The following is a 21169-nucleotide window of genomic DNA, read 5'->3' on the forward strand; positions in this document are numbered from 1 at the left end:
ATACTCGTAATTTTAAGCTTTAAAGGGAAGGGAGCTCGAGGTAGGTAACCTGACGATCACAAAACCATTCGACGCAAAAAAAGCTGAATTAAAAATATGGGTGAGAAAATCCCATGGGTGAGAAAATCTACAAAGATCCCATGGGGTGACCCTGATGAGAACAAGAGCATGTGGAGAGGACAGCGAGCACTTTCTCTGTCAGGTATAGATGCAAGCATATTGGAAGTGATATTATTCCAGAAATAACATTCCTGACTAATACTGGCTGAAAAATTCTTATGAATTACGTCTAGGAAATTGGAAAATTCTTAGGAATTACGTCCAGGAAATTGAGTTTCTGAACATTGAAAAATAATACACTCAGTGATTTTTTTTCCTGAAAAGGAGCGCACAACACGATTTTTTGAGTGAAAACGTAAAAGTCACTTTTATTTCCCACCAAAAATCGATTTTTTGAGTGAAAACATAAAAGTCCATTTATTTTGGAAACTAGAAGAGATAGAACCAAAACAATGATAATCTGTGATCACTTTTATATCCCACCAAAGATCGATTTTTTGAGTGAAAACATAAAAGTCCATTTATCTTGGAAACTAGAAGAGATAGAGCAAAAACAATGATAATTTGTGATCACATTTATTTCCCACCAAAAATCAATTTTTTGAGTGAAAACATAAAAGTCCAATTATCTTGGAAACTAGAAGGGATAGAAACAAAACAATGAAAATCTTTGATCACTTTTATACCAAAAATCGAGTTTTTGAGTCGAAACATAAAAGTCCATTTATCTTGGAAAGTATAAGAGATAGAGCCAAAACAATGATAATCTGTGTCACTTTTATTTTTTGAAACTAGAAGAGATGGAGCCAAAACAATTATTTTTTCTATCCCATCAAAAATCGGAGCCAAAACAATTATTTCCCACCAAAAATCGATTTATTGAGCGAAAACTAAAAGTCCATTTATCTTGGAAACTAAAAGAGATAGAGGCAAAACAATGATAATCTGTGTCACTTTTATTTTTTGAAACTAGAAGAGATGGAGCCAAAACAATTATTTCCCACCAAAAATCGATTTATTGAGTGAAAACATAAAAGTCCATTTATCTTGGAAACTAGAAGAGATAGAGCCAAAACAATGATAATCTGTGATCAAAAATCAATTTTTTGAGTGAAAACATAAAAGTCCATTTTGCTTGGAAACCAGAAAAGATAGAGCCAAAACAATGATAATCTGTGATCTTGGAAACTAGAAGAGATAGAGCCAAAACAATGATAATCTGTGGTCACTATTATTTCCCACCAAAAATCGATTTTTTGAGTGAAAACATAAAAGTCCATTTATCTTGGAAACTAGAAGAGATAGAGCCTAAACAATGATAATCTGTGATCACTTTTTTACCAAAAATCGATTTTTTGAGTGAAAACATAAAAGTCCATTTATCTTGGAAACTAGAAGAGATAGAGACAAAACAATGATAATCTGTGATCACTTTTATTTCCCACCAAAAATCGATTTTTTGAGTGAAAACATAAAAGTCCATTTATCTTGGAAACAAGAAGAGATAGGGCCAAAACAATGATAATCTGTGATCACTTTTATTTTCACCAAAAATCGACTTGGAAAATAAAAGACATAGAGCCAAAACAATCATTTCCCACCAAAAATCTATTTATTGAGTGAAAACAAAATGTCCATTTATCTTGGAAACTAAAAGAGATAGAGCCAAAACAATGATAATCTGTGTCACTTTTATTTTTTTAAACTAGAATAGATGGAGCCAAAACAATTATTTCCCACCAAAAATGGATTTATTGAGTGAAAACGTAAAAGTTCATTTATCTTGGAAACCAGAAGAGATAGAGCCTAAACAATGATAATCTGTGATCACTTTTATTTCCCATCAAAAATCGATTTTATGAGTGAAAACATAAAAGTCCATTTATCTTGGAAACTAGAAGAGATAGAGACAAAAGAATGATAATCTGTAATCACTTTTATTTCCCAACCAAAAATCGATTATTTGGGTGAAAACATAAAAGTCCATTTATCTTGGAAACAAGAAGAGATAGAGCCAAAACAATGCTAATCTGTGATCAAAAATCAATTTTTTGAGTGAAAAAGTAAAAGTCCATAAAAGTGATAGAGCCAAAACAATGATAATCTGTGTCACTTTTATTTTTTGAAACTAGAAGAGATGGAGCCAAAACAATTATTTCCCACCAAAAATCGATATATTGAGTGAAAACTAAAAGTCCATTTTGCTTGGAAACTAGAAGAGATAAAGCCAAAACAATGATAATCTGTGATCACTTTTATTTCCACCAAAAATCGACTTTTCTATCCCATCAAAAATCGGTTTTTTGAGTGAAAACATAAAAGTCCATTTATCTTGGAAACTATAAGAGGTACAGCCGAAAGAATGATAATCTGTGATCACTTTTATTTCCCACCAAAAATCGATTTTTTGAGTGAAAACATAAAAGTCCATTTTACTTGGAAACTAGAAGAGATAGAGCGAAAACAATGATAATCTGTGATCATTATCTTTCCCACCAAAAATCGATTTCTTGAGTGGAAACATAAAAGTCCATTTATCTTGGAAACTAGAAGAGAGCCAAAACAATGATAATCTGTGTCACTTTTTTTTTGAAACTAGAAGAGATAGAGCCAAAACAATGATAATCTGTGATCACTTTTATTTCCCACCAAAAATCGATTTTATGAGTGAAAACATAGAAGTCCATTTATCTTGGAAACTAGAAGAGATAGAGACAAAACAATGATAATCTGTGATCACTTTTATTTCCCACCAAAAATATATTTTTAAGTGAAAACATAAAAGTCCATTTATCTTGGAAACAAGAAGAGATAGAGCCGAAACAATGATAATCTGTGATCACTTTTTTTTACCAAAAATAGATTCTTTGAGTGAAAACATAAAAGTCCATTTATCTTGGAAACTAGAAGAGATAGAGCCAAAACAATAATAATCTGTGATCAAAAATCAATTTTTTGAGTGAAAACATAAAAGTCCATTTTTCTTGGAAACTAGAAAAGATAGAGCCAAAACAATGATAACCTGTGATCACTATTTTCCCCACCAAAAATCGATTTCTTGAGTGGAAACATAAAAGTCCATTTATCTTGGAAAGTAGAAGAGATAGAGACAAAACAATGATAATCTGTAATCACTTTTATTTCCCACCAAAAATCGATTTTATAAGTGAAAACATAAAAGTCCATTTATTTTGGAAACTAGAAGAGATAGAGACAAAACAATGATAATCTGTGATCACTTCTATGTGAGTGAAAACATAAAAGTCCATTTATCTTGGAAACAAGAAGAGATAGAGCCAAAACAATGCTGGTCACCTTACCGTGTTTTGACGTATTTTTCGTGTGTCTCGCAAAATTTCTAAAAAAATATTAAAATTTCATTGTTTAATCTTGTGTATTATTTATATACGTGTCTCAATTGTCATATTTATTCATTCGTCTTTTATGTAAAGTTCGAGTTTTCTCCGAGTTATTGTTCATTTGTTTATTTTAAATAAATAAATAATCAATATTGATATCTGTTGTTCACATCGTCTTCATTTATACATTTATACATACATACATATTGAGCTTTTCTTCTTTAACAATTATGGAATGTTCTAACGAAAATTGTGAAATTTCTAGCAATGACCGTATGGTATCCTGTTGGCTATGTGATGGGTGCTACCTAGGGTTGCCAGCCTGGCTGGACTTGGCTGGATTGTCCAGCTTTTTTAATGCTTGTCCAGTTTCAAGCTAAAATTTAATTTGTCCAGCTAAATAGAATTTTTTTAGTACACTGCAATAACTTGGGCAATAATTTTTATGTTATCTTTGTCAAATCATGTTAGCCAACACTGTTTGTACATTTGTTATACAACTAAGTTATGATTTCCCTCTTCTATCATCACTGACAACATGTCTCAACACTTGAACAGCTGATGTAATAAATATGATTGCGAGCGATAGTCAATTTCTTTACGTACAGCTTACGTTTATTACGTTTACGATTTTTATACCCTACACCACTATAGTGGGGAGGGTATTATACGTTTGTGCTGATGTTTGTAACACACAAAAATATTGGTCCTACACCCACTTTAAAGTATACCGATCGACTCAGAATCACTTTTTGAGTCGATTAAGACATGTCCGTCCGTCCGTCTGTCCGGCTGGCTGTCCATGTAAACCTTGTGCGCAAGGTACAGGCCGCAATTTTCAAAGTAATTTGATGAAATTTGGACCAAACATGTTTTTTGGCACAGGGACGAAGACTATTAAAATTGGTTGAAAGCGGTCCATTATTTCACCTAGCCCCCATACAACCGTACCTCCCGATTTGGGATTTTTATGCCATTATTACGTCAAATATACTAGTATCTCTCTAAAAATTGGCATAAATATGTTTTATATAAGTATAAATGACACTGCAAATTTTCGTAATGATCGGCCCTTATTTGACCCTAGCCCCCATACAAACCCCTTTTCAAAAAATGTCTTAAACGTCTAAAATTACTTGTAACCATTTGTATCGCAATGAAACTCAACATAACTAACTGTTATTTACAAAATATATCCTTTTCCCAAATTGAATGAGTATCGGCCCATGTTTGACCTATACTCCTATATAATTATATATTTATATCAAAAATGGCGCTTTTTCAAATCTTTTGCTCTTAAAAACTAAGTTAACGAAGTGATCGGGGAAAACTAAAAATATATTCGTACTCTATGGACTAAAACGGAATTGTTATATGAGAACCCCTGCATTTTTTTGGTGTATCACTGTGAAATTATTTACACAAAACCAAAATTAACATTTTCTCTGTATTTTTTTATGTCCAGCTTTTTTTGTTTTGTCCAGCTTTTTTAAAAACCCAATGTCCAGCTTTTTGCGAATCGGAATCTGGCAACCCTAGTGCTACCACTTAAAGTGTAGTGGCCTAAAAGCTCGAGATGCCGATGCTCTTGCAGATCCCCAAAAATCCCTGCACTGAACTTGTAAATGTTGAATTTTATAACCTTTTTAAAAATTCTAAGGATGAATTTGACAAGATTTATAAGGAATTTATTTCATTGCAAGCTAAATTCGTTAAATTTGGTGAATTATTTACCAAATATCCAAATTTGGAAAAATTTTCATCATCCGTAAATATTCTATCTCCTAAACGGAAGAAGACGAACTCTGGAGATGTAGTACCGCATATTACCTACCCGCATTCTTCTGGATTAACATCCTCGTCCGATATTAATATGGATCTTCCCCCAGGAAATATAAACCTGAATTTGAATCCTTCTTTCCCTGTTGAGGAAAATGTTCTTCGATCAGAAAATCATCCCCGTTCCCCTATGGAATTCACAACTATGAACGCGTTAGCTCTTGACACAGGAACAGCATGTATACCTGCTATTTCCGAAAATGTATCAGTTATTCAACCAACTCGAGCTTCTGACAGCATTCAGCCTCTTAGAGTTGTTCTACCTAAGAAGACTATTTTCATTTCACGTTTTGCTTTCGATACTTCAACAGACGATATTGAATATTATATCAAAACTAAATTAAATCGTGAAGTCGATATTATAATCCATAAATTCAAATATTCGCAGCCGAGAACTATTGCATCATTTAAGGTAATGGTGCCTTCTGAAATATTTGACCACTTAATTAATCCTAATTTCTGGCCTGAGAATGCATTGATTCGCGAATATGTCTACAGAGACAACCAAAGACCGTCTAACACAGCTCAATTGCCTTCCCGCTACACTATTCTTTCAAAAAACTGATAAACAACCGTGATAGTCAATTAAATTTAATATATCAAAATGTCAATGGTATTAAATCCAAACTCTGTAACTTATATATTGATAGCTTTGATTTAAATCATCAGATTCTTATATTTTCCGAAACCTGGCTCAATAGTAATATTTTAAATTCTGAAATTCTCTGCAATAAATATATAATTTTTCGACGTGATAGAGTTACGAATACTACTGGTGGTGGTGTTTTGATTGCTGTATCTAAATGTTTGGAAACCGTTGAAGTTGATACCATACATTTAAACAACATTGAGTTTATTGCTGTAAAAATAAAATTAAACCGTAGGCATATTTTCATCACTTGCTCATATATTGCTCCAAACTCTGAACAAACAACTTATCATCAACACTTCTCTGCAATAAAATCTGTAGTTCATTTAATTAACCCTGAAGACTTGGTACTCGTGTTTGGTGATTTTAATTTACCATATTTATCATGGAAATTTCTACCTGATTCGTCATGTTATTCTCCAATAAACATGAACAGCTTTAACGAAGAATTCTTAAACAATATGTCGGATTTATGCCTATTTCAAATAAATGGAGTATTAAATAACTCTAATAAACTGCTTGATTTGGTATTCGTAAATGAACCAAAAGATTGTTCCCTGATCCGTCACCTCGGCTATGTTAAATTTTTAAAACGATCCTATTTCTTCATTTGAGTTCCGATTTAAAAAATATAAATATAAAATAGCAGTAAATTATCTCTTATAGTTTAGGAGATATTCGCATTTGAAAATTAAAATTTTGTCTATTTTTCAAAACTGTATATAATTTTTGAAAATTAAAAAATTCGCGGAATACTTTTTAAAAAAAAAATTAAAAAATGTTTTTTATTCAGTTTTTGCGAAGATACAAATTTTTCAAATTGCTATAAAAATTTCATTTATGAATATTTTTTGATGAAATTTTACAGTTAGGTAGATTTTTTTACTCAAAATCTAAAATTAAATAAAAATTTCGAATTTTCTTATTAGAAATCCCGGAATTCCCAAAAAAGTTTTAAAAAATCCCAAAAATGGGATTTTTTGTTTTTTTGCCTATTATATCCATACCAGGGGCGGGGTTATCGAAACCCGTTACAAAATGATTAAGAACATATTGGGTCATATAAAACAGGTCACTATAATTTGATATCGACTATGCGATTTGAGAATTTTTGCTCAAAATTGAATTTTCCATAAAAATAGGGTTTTTTTGGATGGACCTGGTCCCCTCGGTATCAAAAAATTTTAGGTTTTGTGTCATTTATCGTATTTTATGTAAAGTCAGCTTTCCAAAAAGTATAAATTCTATATACATCTTCTTAGAAACTTTTTAGGTAACTTAAAAAGAAAAAGATACTTTTTTCCCCAAAAAAAAAAATGGCAAAAATCGCCTTTTTTAATTTTTTAAATTAAAATGCCTATAACTTTGGACCCAGTCATGATTTTTACATAATTCTTTCACTGCTTGATATATAAACTTGTTGTTAAGCGAATAAAAAAAATGGCGAAAATCGGAAATATTTGGATCCGCTATTATCAAAAAACTAAAGTAAGGACGGTAAAAATTTTAAAATTTCAATTTTCAAATGCGAATATCTCCTATACTATAAGAGATAATTTACTGCTACGACGACATTTTTTATAGTGCTCGATGACTCAAATGAAGAAATAGGATCGTTTTAAACATTTAACATAGCCGAGGTGTCCTAATTTGAGGACCCCCCGCCGGGCCCCTGGTTGGCCTATAAGGTCCAAATTCAAAACCTAAACTCGACAACACCTCCTCTTTGTGCATACCAAATTTCATTAAAATCGGATTAACCGTTTAGAAGTTACCGAATTATTTCCCCCTGTGCGACATAAAAGAATACTGTTTTAAGAAGACTAATTACAATGATTTAAACTTCTATTTATCCAATACAAACTGGCTGGAAATTTTATCGTTATCCAGTGGGACTCCGGCGGCAATTGACTCGACTATTAATTCCTTTTATGAGACCGTGTTTATTTACATCAATGATTGCGTTCCTAAATTTGCGCATGTTAATAAATCTGACCCTCCTTGGAATTCAAAATCGCTATCGAGACTAAAAAATCTGAAAAATAAGTTTTATAAGAAATACAAACAATCTGGAATGCTGATTGATTACTCCAAATATTCCTTATATCGGGCTAAATATAATTTACTCAACCTTGACCTTTACAAGAATTATTTAAATATTATGAAATTAAATTTCAAACGTGATCCGAAAATATTTTATAAATTTGTTAATTCAAAAAGAAGTTCCGATGGATTTCCAACCTCAATGAAGTACCATTCAATCGAATCTTCCGATCATGCTGAAATAAGTAATTTGTTTGCTGATTTTTTTTGCTTCGAATTACTCTACAGCTGAATATGATATATCAAAAACCTATCCATATTCTATCCAAGAACATCAACCAATTTCATTTCCTTTTGTGACAAAACAATGATAATCTGTGATCACTATTATTTCCCACCAAAAATCGATTTTTTGAGTGAAAACATAAAAGTCCATTTATCTTGGAAACAAGAAGAGATAGAGCCAAAACAATGATAATCTGTGATAACTTTTTTACCAAAAATCGATTTTTTGAGTGACAACATAAAAGTCCATTTATCTTGGAAAACAAATATAATCTGTGATCACTTTTCTATCCCATCAATAATCGGTTTTTTGAGTGAAAACATAAAAGTCCAGGTATCTTGGAAACTAGAAGAGATAGAGACAAAACAATGATAATCTGTGATCACTATTATTTCCTACCAAAAATCGATTTTTAAGTGAAAAGATAAAAGTCCATTTATCTTGGAAACAAGAAGAGATATAGCCAAAACAATGATAATCTGTGATCACTTTTTTACCAAAAATCGATTTTGGAGTGAAAACATAAAAGACCATTTATCTTGGAAACTAGAAGAGATAGAGCCAAAACAATGATAATCTGTGGTCACTATTATTTCCCACCAAAAATCGATTTTTGAGTGAAAACATAAAAGTCCATTTATCTTGGAAACTAGAAGAGATAGAGACAAATCAATGACAACCTGTGATCACTTTTATTTCCCACCAAAAATCGATTTTTTGAGTGAAAACAAAAGTCCATTTATCCTGAAAACTGGAAGAGATGGAGACAAAACAATGATAATCTGTGATCACTTTTATTTTTTGAGTGAAAACAAAAGTCCATTTATCTTGAAAACTAGAAGAGATGGAGACAAAACAATGATAATCTGTGATCACTTTTATTTCCCACCAACAATCGACATTGGAGTGAAAACATAAAAGTCCATTTATCTTGGAAACAAGAAGAGATAGAGCCAAAACAATGATAATCTGTGATAACTTTTTTACCAAAAATCGATTTTTTGAGTGAAAATATAAAAGTCCATTTATCCTGGAAACAAGAAGAGCTAGAGCCAAAACAATGATAACCTGTGATCACTATTTTCCCCACCAAAAATCGATTTTTTGAGTGAAAACATAAAAGTCCAGTTATCTTGGAAACTAGAAGAGATAGAGCCAAAACAATGATAATCTGTGGTCACGATTATTTCCCACCAAAAATCGATTTTTGAGTGAAAACATAAAAGTCCATTTTTCTTGGAAACTAGAAGAGATAGAGACAAATCAATGATAATCTGTGATCGCTTTTATTTCCCACCAAAAATCGATTTTTTGAGTGAAAACAAAAGTGCATTTATCTTGAAAACTAGAAGAGATAGAGACAAAACAAATAATCTGTGATCACTTTTCTATCCCACCAAAAATCGATTTTGGAGTAAATCATAAAAGACCATTTATCTTGGAAATTAGAAGAGATAGAGCCAAAACAATGATAATCTGTGATAACTTTTTTACCAAAAATCGATTTTTTGAGTGAAAATATAAAAGTCCATTTATCCTGGAAACAAGAAGAGCTAGAGCCAAAACAATGATAACCTGTGATCACTATTTTCCCCACCAAAAATCGATTTTTTGAGTGAAAACATAAAAGTCCAGTTATCTTGGAAACTAGAAGAGATAGAGCCAAAACAATGATAATCTGTGGTCACTATTATTTCCCACCAAAAATCAATTTTTGAGTGAAAACATAAAAGTCAATTTTTCTTGGAAACTAGAAGAGATAGAGACAAATCAATGATAATCTGTGATCGCTTTTATTTCCCACCAAAAATCGATTTTTTGAGTGAAAACAAAAGTGCATTTATCTTGAAAACTAGAAGAGATAGAGACAAAACAAATAATCTGTGATCACTTTTCTATCCCACCAAAAATCGATTTTGGAGTAAATCATAAAAGACCATTTATCTTGGAAATTAGAAGAGATAGAGACAAAACAATGATAATCTGTGATCAAAAATCAATTTTTTGAGTGAAAACATAAAAGTCCATTTTTCTTGGAAACTAGAAAAGATAGAGCCAAAACAATGATAACCTGTGATCACTATTTTCCCCACCAAAAATCGATTTCCTGAGTGGAAACATAAAAGTCCATTTATCTTGGAAACTAGGAGAGATAGAGATAAAAGTCCATTTATCTTGGAAACAAGAAGAGATAGAGTCAAAACAATGATAATCTTTGATAACTTTTTTACTAAAAATCGATTTTTTGAGTGAAAACATAAAAGTCCATTTATCTTGGAAACAAGAAGAGATAGAGCCAAAACAATGATAACCTGTGATCACTATTTTCCCCACCAAAAATCGATTTTTTGAGTGAAAACATAAAAGTCCATTTATCTTGGAAAACAAATATAATCTGTCATCAATTTTCTATCCCATCAAAAATCGGTTTCTTGAGTGAAAACATAAAAGTCCAATTATCTTGGAAACTAGAAGAGATAGAGACAAAACAATGATAATCTGTGATCACTATTATTTCCCACCAAAAATCGATTTTGGAGTAAAACATAAAAGTCCATTTATCTTGGAAACTAGAAGAGATAGAGACAAAACAATTAAAATCTGTGATCACTTTTATTTCCCAACAAAAATCGATTTTATGAGTGAAAACATAAAAGTCCAGTTATCTTGGAAACTAGAAGAGATAGAGACAAAACGGTGATAATCTGTGATCACTATTATTTCCTACCAAAAATCAATTTTTAAGTGAAAACATAAAAGTCCATTTATCTTGGAAACAAGAAGAGATAGAGCCAAAACAATGATAACCTGTGATCACTATTTTCCCCACCAAAAATCGATTTTTTGAGTGAAAACATAAAAGTCCATTTATCTTGGAAAACAAATATAATCTGTCATCAATTTTCTATCCCATCAAAAATCGGTTTGTTGAGTGAAAACATAAAAGTCCAGTTATCTTGGAAACTAGAAGAGATAAAGACAAAACAATGATAATGTGTGATCACTATTATTTCCTACCAAAAATCGATTTTTAAGTGAAAACATAAAAGTCCATTTATCTTGGAAACTAGAAGAGACAGAGACAAAACAATGATAATCTGTGATCACTATTATTTCCCACCAAAAATCGATTTTGGAGTAAAACATAAAAGTCCATTTATCTTGGAAACTAGAAGAGATAGAGACAAAACAATTATAATCTGTGATCACTTTTATTTCCCAACAAAAATCGATTTTATGAGTGAAAACATAAAAGTCCAGTTATCTTGGAAACTAGAAGAGATAGAGACAAAACAGTGATAATCTGTGATCACTATTATTTCCTACCAAAAATCGATTTTTAAGTGAAAACATAAAAGTCCATTTATCTTGGAAACGAGAAGAGATAGAGACAAAACAATTATAATCTGTGATCACTTTTTTACCAAAAATCGATTTTATGAGTGAAAACATAAAAGTCCATTAATCTTGGAAACTAGAAGAGATAGAGACAAATCAATGATAATGTGTGATCACTTTTATTTCCCACCAAAAATCGATTTTTTGAGTGAAAACAAAAGTCTATTTATCTTGGAAACTAGAAGAGATAGAGACAAAACAATGATAATCTGTGATCACTTTTAATTCCCACCAAAAATCGATTTTATGAGTGAAAACATAAAAGTCCATTTATCTTGGAAACTAGAAGAGATAGAGACAATTCAATGATAATGTGTGATCACTTTTATTTCCCACCAAAAATCGATTTTTTGAGTGAAAACAAATGTCTATTTATTTTGGAAACTAGAAGAGATAGAGACAAAACAATGATAATCTCTGATCACTATTATTTCCCACCAAAAATCGATTTACAAGTGAAAACATAAAAGTCCATTTATCTTGGAAACAAAAAGAGATAGAGCCGAAGCAATGATAATCTGTGATCACTTTTTTTACAAAAATCGATTTCGAGATAGAGCCAAAACAATGATAACCTGTGATCACTATTTTCCCCACCAAAAATCGATTTTTTGAGTGAAAACATAAAAGTCCATTTATCTTGGAAAACAAATATAATCTGTGATCAATTTTCTATCCCATCAAAAATCGGTTTGTTGAGTGAAAACATAAAAGTCCAGTTATCTTGGAAACTAGAAGAGATAGAGACAAAACAATGATAATCTGTGATCACTATTATTTCCTACCAAAAATCGATTTTTAAGTGAAAACATAAAAGTCCATTTATCTTGGAAACAAGAAGAGATAGAGCCAAAACAATGATAATCTGTGATCACTTTTTTACCAAAAATCTATTTAATGAGTGAAATATAAAAGTCCATTTATTTTGGAAATTAGAAGAGATAGAGACAAATCAATGATAATGTGTGATCACTTTTATTTCCCACCAAAAACCGATTTTTTGAGTGAAAACAAAAGTCCATTTATCTTGGAAACTAGAATAGATAGAGACAAAACAATGATAATCTGTGATCACTTTTAATTCCCACCAAAAATCGATATTGGAGTGAAAACATAAAAGTCCATTTATCTTGGAAACTAGAAGAGACAGAGACAAAACAATGATAATCTGTGATCACTATTATTTCCCACCAAAAATCGATTTTGGAGTAAAACATAAAAGTCCATTTATCTTGGAAACTAGAAGAGATAGAGAAAAAACAATGATAATCTTTGATAACTTTTTTAGCAAAAATCGATTTTTTGAGTGAAAACATAAAAGTCCATTTATCTTGGAAAACAAATATAATCTGTGATCACTTTTCTATCCCAACAAAAATCGATTTTATGAGTGAAAACATAAAAGTCCAGGTATCTTGGAAACTAGAAGAGATAGAGACAAAACAATGATAATCTGTGATCACTATTATTTCCTACCAAAAATCCATTTTTAAGTGAAAAGATAAAAGTCCATTTATCTTGGAAACAAGAAGAGATATAGCCAAAACAATGATAATCTGTGATCACTTTTTTACCAAAAATCGATTTTTTGAGTGAAAACATAAAAGACCATTTATCTTGGAAACTAGAAGAGATAGAGCCAAAACAATGATAATCTGTGGTCACTATTATTTCCCACCAAAAATCGATTTTTTGAGTGAAAACAAAAGTCCATTTATCTTGAAAACTAGAAGAGATGGAGACAAAACAATGATAATCTGTGATCACTTTTATTTTTTGAGTGAAAACAAAAGTCCATTTATCTTGAAAACTAGAAGAGATGGAGACAAAACAATGATATTCTGTGATTACTTTTATTTCTCACCAACAATCGACATTGGAGTGAAAACATAAAATTATTTCTGTGATCACTATTTTTATGTTTTCACTCAAAAAATCGATTTTTGGTAAAAAAGTGATCACAGATTATCATTGTTTTGGCTATATCTCTTCTTGTTTCCAAGATAAATGGACTTTTATGTTTTCACTTAAAAATGGATTTTTGGTAGGAAATAATAGTGATCACAGATTATCATTGTTTTGTCTCTATCTCTTCTAGTTTCCAAGATACCTGGACTTTTATGATCACTATTTTCCCCACCAAAAAACGATTTTTTGAGTGAAAACATAAAAGTTCATTTATCTTGGAAAACAAATATAATCTGTCATCAATTTTCTATCCCATCAAAAATCGGTTTGTTGAGTGAAAACATAAAAGTCCAGTTATCTTGGAAACGAGAAGAGATAGAGACAAAACAATGATAATCTGTGATCACTATTATTTCCTACCAAAAATCGATTTTTAAGTGAAAAAATAAAAGTCCATTTATCTTGGAAACAAGAAGAGATAGAGCCAAAACAATGATAATCTGTGATCACTTTTTTACCAAAAATCAATTTTATGAGTGAAAACATAAAAGTCCATTTATCTTGGAAACTAGAAGAGATAGAGACAAATCAATGATAATGTGTAATCACTTTTATTTCCCACCAAAAACCGATTTTTTGAGTGAAAACAAAAGTCCATTTATCTTGGAAACTAGAATAGATAGACACAAAACAATGATAATATGTGATCACTTTTAATTCCCACCAAAAATCGATTTTTAAGTGAAAACATAAAAGTCCATTTATCTTGGAAACAAGAAGAGATAGAGCCAAAACAATGATAATCTGTGATCACTTTTTTACCAAAAATCTATTTAATGAGTGAAATATAAAAGTCCATTTATTTTGGAAATTAGAAGAGATAGAGACAAATCAATGATAATGTGTGATCACTTTTATTTCCCACCAAAAACCGATTTTTTGAGTGAAAACAAAAGTCCATTTATCTTGGAAACTAGAATAGATAGAGACAAAACAATGATAATCTGTGATCACTTTTAATTCCCACCAAAAATCGATATTGGAGTGAAAACATAAAAGTCCATTTATCTTGGAAACTAGAAGAGACAGAGACAAAACAATGATAATCTGTGATCACTATTATTTCCCATCAAAAATCGATTTTGGAGTAAAACATAAAAGTACATTTATCTTGGAAACTAGAAGAGATAGAGACAAAACAATTATAATCTGTGATCACTTTTATTTCCCAACAAAAATCGATTTTATGAGTGAAAACATAAAAGTCCAGTTATCTTGGAAACTAGAAGAGATAGAGACAAAACAATGATAATCTGTGATCACTATTATTTCCTACTAAAAATCAATTTTTAAGTGAAAACATAAAAGTCCATTTATCTTGGAAACAAGAAGAGATAGAGCCAAAACAATCGATTTTATTAGTGAAAACATAAAAGTCCATTTCTCTTGGAAACTAGAAGAGATAGAGACAAATCAATGATAATGTGTGATCACTTTTATTTCCCACCAAAAATCGATTTTTTGAGTGAAAACAAAAGTCCATTTATCTTGGAAACTAGAAGAGATAGAGCAAAACAAAGATAATCTGTGATCACTATTATTTCCTACCAAAAATCAATTTTTAAGTGAAAACATAAAAGTCCATTTATCTTGGAAACAAGAAGAGATAGAGCCAAAACAATGATAATCTGTGATCACTTTTTTACCAAAAATCGATTTTATTAGTGAAAACATAAAAGTCCATTTCTCTTGGAAACTAGAAGAGATAGAGACAAAACAATGATAATCTGTGATCACTATTATTTCCTACCAAAAATCAATTTTTAAGTGAAAACATAAAAGTCCATTTATCTTGGAAACAAGAAGAGATAGAGCCAAAACAATGATAATCTGTGATCACTTTTTTACCAAAAATCGATTTTATTAGTGAAAACATAAAAGTCCATTTCTCTTGGAAACTAGAAGAGATAGAGACAAATCAATGATAATGTGTGATCACTTTTAATTCCCACCAAAAATCGATATTGGAGTGAAAACATAAAAGTCCATATATCTTGGAAACTAAAAGAGATAGAGCAAAACAAAGATAATCTGTGATCACTATTATTTACCACCAAAAATCGATTTTGGAGTAAAACATAAAATTCCATTTATCTTGGAAACTAGAAGAGATAGAAACAAAACAATGATAATCTGTGATCACTATTATTTCCCACCAAAAATCGATTTATAAGTAAAAACATAAAAGTCCATTTATCTTGGAAACAAGAAGAGATAGAGCCGAAGCAATGATAATCTGAGATCACTTTTTTTACAAAAATCGATTTTTTGAGTGAAAACATAAAAGTCCATTAATCTTGGAAATTAGAAGAGACAGAGACAAAACAATGATAATCTGTGATCAAAAATCAATTTTTTGAGTGAAAACATAAAAGTCCATTTTTCTTGGAAACTAGAAAAGATAGAGCCAAAACAATGATAACCTGTGACCACTATTTTCTCCACCAAAAATCGATTTCCTGAGTGGAAACATAAAAGTCCATTTATCTTGGAAACTAGAAGAGATAGAGATAAAAGTCCATTTATCTTGGAAACAAGAAGAGATAGGGCCAAAACAATGATAATCTGTGACAACTTTTTTACAAAAAATCGATTTTTTGAGTGAAAACATAAAAGTCCATTTATCTTGGAAACTAGAAGAGATAGAGACAAAACAATGATAATCTGTGATCACTTTTTTACCAAAAATCGATTTTTTGAGTGAAAACATAAAAGTCCATTTATCTTGGAAACAAGAAGAGATAGAGACAAAACAATAATAATAATCTGTGATCACTATTATTTCCCACCAAAAATCGATTTTTGAGTGAAAACATAAAAGTCCATTTATCTTGGAAACTAGAAGAGATAGAAGCAACACAATGATAGGCTGTGATCACTATTATTTCCCACCAAAAATCGATTTTTAAGTGAAAACATAAAAGTCTATTTATCGTGGAAACAAAAAGTGATAGAGCCAAAACAATGATAATCTGTGATCACTTTTTTACCAAAAATCGATTTTTTGAGTGAAAACATAAAAGTCCATTTATCTTGGAAACTAGAAGAGATAGAGACAAAACAATGATAATCTGTGATCACTTTTATTTCCCACCAAAAATCAATTTTTTGAGTGAAAACATAAAAGTCTTGGACACTAGAAGAGACAGAGACAAAACAATGACAATTTGTGAACACATTTATTTCCCACTCGATTTTTTGAGTGAAAACATAACAGTCCATTTATCTTGGAAAGTAAAAGAGATAGAGCCAAAACAAATATAATCTGTGGTCACTATTATTTCCCACCAAAGATCGGTTTTTGGAGTGAAAACATAAAAGTCCATTTATCTTGGAAACAAGAAGAGATAGAGCCAAAGCAATGATAATCTGAGATCAAAAATAAAACATAAAAGTCCATTTATCTTGGAAACTAGAGGAGATAGAGACAAAGCAATGATAATCTGTAATCACTTTTATTTCCCAACAAATATCGATTTTTTGAGTGAAAACATAAAAGAAAATTTATCGTGGAAACTAGAAGAGATAGAGCCAAAACAATGATAACCTGTGATCACATTTATTTCCCACTCGATTTTTTGAGTGAAAACATAACAGTCCATTTGTCTTGGAAAGTAAAAGAGATAGAGCCAAAACAAATATAATCTGTGATCACTATTATTTCCCACCAAACATCGGTTTTTTGAGTGAAAACATAAAAGTCCATTTATCTTGAAAATTAGAAGAGATAGAGCGAAAACAATGATAATCTGTGATAAAAAATCAATTTTTTCAGTGAAAACATAAAAGTCCATTTTTCTAGAAAAGATAGAGCCAAACAATGATATCCTGTGATCACTATTTTCCCACCACTTTTGTTTCCCACCAAAAAACGATTTTATGAGTGAAAACATAAAAGTCCATTTATCTTGGAAACAAGAAGAGATAGAGCCAAAACAATGATAATCTGTGATCACTTTTTTACCAAAAATCGAATTGGAAAATAAAAGAGATAGAACCAAAACAAATATAATCTGTGATTACTTTTATTTCTCACCAAAAATAGATTTTTTGAGTGAAAACATAAAAGTCCATTTATCTTGGAAACTAAAAGAGATAGATCCAAAACAAATATAATCTGTGATCACTTTTATTTCCCACCAAAAATCGATTTTTTGAGTGAAAACATAAAAGTCCATTTATCTTGGAAACAAGAAGAGATAGAGCCAAAGCAATGTTAATCTGTGATCAAAAATCAATTTTTTGAGTGAAAACATAAAACTCCATTCTTTTTTGAAAACTAGAAAAGATTGAGCCAAAACAATGATAACCTGTGATCACTATTTTCCCCACCACTTTTATTTTCCACCAAAAAACGATTTTATGAGTGAAAACATAAAAGTCCATTTATCTTGGAAACTAGAAGAGATAGAGCCAAAACAATGATAATCTGTGATCACTGTTACTTCCAAAAATCGGTTTTTAGAGTGAAAACATAAAAATCCATTTATCTTGGAAGCAAGAAGAGATAGAGCCAAAACAATGATAATCTGTGATCACTTTTTTCGAAAATCGATTTTTTGAGAGAAAACATAAAAGTCCATTTATCTTGGAAACTAGAAGAGATAGAGACAAAACAGTGATAATCTGTGATCACTTTTATATCCCATCAAAAATCGATTTTTTTAGTGAAAACATAAAAGTCCATTTATCTTGGAAACTAGAAGAGATAGAGACAAAACAATGATAATCTGTGATCACATTTAGTGCCCACCAAAAATCAATATTTTGAGTGAAAACTTGAAAGTCCATTTAACTTGCGAACCAGAAGAGACAGAGCCAAAACAATGATAATCTGTGATCACTTTTACTTCCCACCAAAAACCGACTTTTTGATTGAAAATATAAAAGTCCATTTATCTTGGAAAATAAAAGAAATAGAGCCAAAACAAATATAATCTGTGATCACTTTTATATCCCATCAAAAATCGATTTTTTGAGTGAAATCATAAAGGGCCATTTATCTTGGAAACAAGAAGAGATAGAGCCAAAGCAATGTTAATCTGTGATCAAAAATCAATTTTTTGAGTGAAAACATAAAACTCCATTCTTTTTTGAAAACTAGAAAAGATTGAGCCAAAACAATGATAACCTGTGATCACTATTTTCCCCACCACTTTTGTTTTCCACCAAAAAACGATTTTATGAGTGAAAACATAAAAGTCCATTTATCTTGGAAACTAGAAGAGATAGAGCCAAAACAATGATAATCTCTTATCACCTCTTTTCATCAAAGCTCGATTTTATGAGTGAAAACATAAAGGTCCATTTATCTTGGGAACTAGAAGAGAAAGAGCCAAAAAAAAATGATTATCTCTGATCTGAGCCAAAACAATGATAATCTGTGATCACATTTATTTCCCACCAAAAATCGTTTTTTTAGTGAAAACATAAAAGACCATTTATCTAGCAAACTAGAAGAGATAGAGCCAAGACAAAGATAATCTCTTATCATTTTATTTCCGGCCAAAGACGATTTTTTGAGTGAAAACACATCTTGGAACCTAGAAGAGATATAGTCAAAACAGTGAAAATCTACGATCAAACGTAAAATCAATTTTTTGAGTAAAAACATTAAAGTCTTGAAAACTAAAAGAGAAATCAATGATAATCTGTTATTGCTTTTTTCCCTCCAATAATTGATTTATTGAGGGAAAACATAAAAGTCCAATTATCTTGGAAACTAGAAGAGATAGAGCCAAAACAATGATAATCTGTGATCACTTTTATTACCCACCAAAAATCGAGATTTTGAGTGAAAACATAAAAGTCCATTTATCTTGGAAACTAGAAGAGATAGAGATAAATAATGATAAACAGTCCATTTATAGAGCCAAACAATGATAATCTCTTATCACCTATTTTCATCAAAGCTCGACTTTTTGAGTGAAAACATAAAAGTCCATTTATCTTGGGAACTAGAAGAGAAAGAGCCAAAACAATGATTATCTCTGATCACATTTATTTCCACCAAAAATTAATTTTTTGAGTGAAAACATAAAAGTCCATTTATCTTGAAAACTTGAAGAGATAGTCTGTGATCACTTTTATTTTCCACCAAAAATAAATTTTTTGAGTGAAAACATAAAAGTCCATTTATCTTGGAAACTAGAAGAGATAGAAACTAGAAGAGATAGAGCATAAAAGTCCATTTATCTTGGAAACTAGAAGAGATAGAGACAAAACAATGATAATCTGTGATCACATTTAGTGCCCACCAAAAATCAATATTTTGAGTGAAAACTTGAAAGTCCATTTAACTTGCGAACCAGAAGAGACAGAGCCAAAACAATGATAATCTGTGATCACTTTTACTTCCCACCAAAAACCGACTTTTTGATTGAAAATATAAAAGTCCATTTATCTTGGAAAATAAAAGAAATAGAGCCAAAACAAATATAATCTGTGATCACTTTTATATCCCATCAAAAATCGATTTTTTGAGTGAAATCATAAAGGGCCATTTATCTTGGAAACAAGAAGAGATAGAGCCAAAGCAATGTTAATCTGTGATCAAAAATCAATTTTTTGAGTGAAAACATAAAACTCCATTCTTTTTTGAAAACTAGAAAAGATTGAGCCAAAACAATGATAACCTGTGATCACTATTTTCCCCACCACTTTTGTTTTCCACCAAAAAACGATTTTATGAGTGAAAACATAAAAGTCCATTTATCTTGGAAACTAGAAGAGATAGAGCCAAAACAATGATAATCTCTTATCACCTCTTTTCATCAAAGCTCGATTTTATGAGTGAAAACATAAAGGTCCATTTATCTTGGGAACTAGAAGAGAAAGAGCCAAAAAAAAATGATTATCTCTGATCTGAGCCAAAACAATGATAATCTGTGATCACATTTATTTCCCACCAAAAATCGTTTTTTTAGTGAAAACATAAAAGACCATTTATCTAGCAAACTAGAAGAGATAGAGCCAAGACAAAGATAATCTCTTATCATTTTATTTCCGGCCAAAGACGATTTTTTGAGTGAAAACACATCTTGGAACCTAGAAGAGATATAGTCAAAACAGTGAAAATCTACGATCAAACGTAAAATCAATTTTTTGAGTAAAAACATTAAAGTCTTGAAAACTAAAAGAGAAATCAATGATAATCTGTTATTGCTTTTTTCCCTCCAATAATTGATTTATTGAGGGAAAACATAAAAGTCCAATTATCTTGGAAACTAGAAGAGATAGAGCCAAAACAATGATAATCTGTGATCACTTTTATTACCCACCAAAAATCGAGATTTTGAGTGAAAACATAAAAGTCCATTTATCTTGGAAACTAGAAGAGATAGAGATAAATAATGATAAACAGTCCATTTATAGAGCCAAACAATGATAATCTCTTATCACCTATTTTCATCAAAGCTCGACTTTTTGAGTGAAAACATAAAAGTCCATTTATCTTGGGAACTAGAAGAGAAAGAGCCAAAACAATGATTATCTCTGATCACATTTATTTCCACCAAAAATTAATTTTTTGAGTGAAAACATAAAAGTCCATTTATCTTGAAAACT

This window comes from Lucilia sericata, unplaced genomic scaffold, assembly GCF_015586225.1.
Source record: "Lucilia sericata isolate MDLA Ls3-8-SP2 unplaced genomic scaffold, ASM1558622v1 Contig001319F_arrow, whole genome shotgun sequence".
In the NCBI taxonomy this organism is placed as follows: Eukaryota; Metazoa; Arthropoda; class Insecta; order Diptera; family Calliphoridae; genus Lucilia; species Lucilia sericata.